Consider the following 2367-nt stretch of genomic DNA (forward strand, 5'->3'; position numbering starts at 1 on the left):
AGGATTCCGGTGGGGTGGTGATGCAGGCAGTTCCTTGTCCAATGCAACTTCTCATCAGAGTGTCTTACAGAGTGCAGAATTGACAGACATGTGCTTAGACAGTAGAAATTTCTAGAAGGCAGGGATGGGTCAGCTTTCATATCCTTAATACCTAGAACATAGTTGGTGCTTCATAAATATTCAAGGAGTGAGTGTATGTGTGTTTGTGTTGGGGGAGACTTCAAAGAGGCAGAACTCAACTCCCTATGGAGATAAACTGTCTAATAGCGTCCATGGACATTACTTGGTTTCTCAGGCTGTGACAAATCCCACAGCTCTGGAGAGTTCAAACAAGAAAACAGAGGCTAGTCAGAAATGCTCTGCCCAGACAATCCAGGCACTTACTAGGACTGACGAACCTATCAGGTCAATAAACACTTGCAGGGCCAGGTGCAGAAAGAGGAGTTGCAGGTAAGAAATACAGGCAGTCTCTGGTCTTAAATAATTCTATTCAAGAAGGGAGCTTGAGATAGAAACAAACTAGAATCCAAGGCAGGAAAAGATGAAGAACTAAGGAGAATTACAGACCTAGAGTTTTGGGAATAGCCTAAAGGAAGAAGTAATTAGTTGTGAGGGAATAGGGGAATCATGGAAGGCTTGCTGGATGAGGTGGTGCTTGATGTGGATTTTTATAGCATTTCCACAAGCATAAAAATGAGGAAATGACACTCTATACCAACGTATCAAGATAACAAAAAAATGTCAGAAGGGTGGTAACCAGATTCTGGAACGCCTTCAATCATACACAAGGTATTCGGATGTTACTCTGGGGAAAATGGATGTTTTTGAGGTGGAGGCAATATGTTTTATTGAGATAATTCTAGAAAGAATGAAAGTTGAATTAGAGATTGTCTTTGTCTCTTTGAGCTGCTATAACAACAACAACAACAAAAACATAAACTGTATGGCTTATGAAAAGCAGAAATAGGGACCAGCAGTTAGTAATGACTATGTCACTGGACTCCTACGTAGTCGACCACGGTTCGCGTCCCAGACCCGGTGGCTTAAAACTCACGCTGGGCGCGTGTGTGTGCGTGCCCAAGATCCCGAGAGGAGAACAGAGGAGAAGGGATTGAGGCATGGCCATCCCCCCTGGGGAGTGATTTCCTGCTTTCTGTCTCTGTGTCTCTCTCTGTCTGTCTGGCGAGCGCACGTGCCCTATAGCAAAAACCTCTCCAAAAAAAATTAAAAATAAAAAAGGCAGAAATATAATTCCATGATGCTGGAGGCTGGGAAGCCCAATAACAAGGCATGGATAGATTCAGTGCTGATTGAGTGTCCACTTTCTGGTTTGTAGAAGGTGCCTTCTCATTGTGACCTTACATGGTGGAAGGGCCAATACAGTTCTCTTTTAAGGCACTAATCCCATTCATAACGGCTCCACCCTCATGACATAATCAGCTTCCAAAGGTCTTGCCTCCCAATACTGTCAACATAGGAATTTGGGTGGGGGTATATGTATTCAGACCATAGCAGAGAGATAAAGAACACAGCTACATTTAATAAGTGTTTACCACATGCCAGTCACTGTTGTAAGCCACTTTCATTCTGTCTCACTTCACCTGTAAGTGAATGAAATAATCTAATTTTACAGATGGTAAAACTAAGACACAAAGAAGTTAAGCCAGCTGTCTAAGGCCACTGTCAATGGAAATCTGAAGGGTCCCAACTAGAAGACCTCCAGAGCCTCTTGGCTGAGGGGCAGGATGGAGAGATGAGAACAAAGGAACAGGTGAAAGAGCATTTCCAGAGGAGGGAATGATCTCCTGGAGTCTAATGGGTTAGTACTGAGAGAGGATGGGAGGTTTGCGAATCAGAATTCAATGCTTCTGAGGTGAGGAGACATATCAGAGATATCCAGTGCACCGTCCAACTTCAGGGGTCCCTGCATGATCTCTGAGGCCTTCCTTCCCATTCCCTAAGAGAAAACAAGCTAGGTGGGCACTGAGAGGTCTTTGGTCTCTACATTTCAGTCAGGGTAGATACCCTGTTCTTCAGAGAGGCACTTTCAGTTGACAACGTACTCCAGCAACTGAGTTGTTAAAAAAGAAACTGAGGCAGGTAGTCCTAGAAAGCTTCTGCTATCGCCGCATCGAGGATGATGGAAACCTATGATTTGATGTTTCTTTTTTTGCTTCATTCTTCCACTCTCTCCTTTCACCCCACACATCAATGCAAACACAATTGCACATGCATGCGCGTGCGCGTGCACACACACACACACACACACACACATACACACCAGGTATAAAAGGGCCCCTTTGCTCAAGCATTTCTCTGGATCAGACTTGATACTGTTTACTAGGAGGGAGTGCAAGCAGAGCAGAG

This window comes from Tupaia chinensis, unplaced genomic scaffold (genome assembly GCF_000334495.1).
Source record: "Tupaia chinensis unplaced genomic scaffold, TupChi_1.0 Scaffold000627_1, whole genome shotgun sequence".
NCBI classification, from domain to species: domain Eukaryota; kingdom Metazoa; phylum Chordata; class Mammalia; order Scandentia; family Tupaiidae; genus Tupaia; species Tupaia belangeri.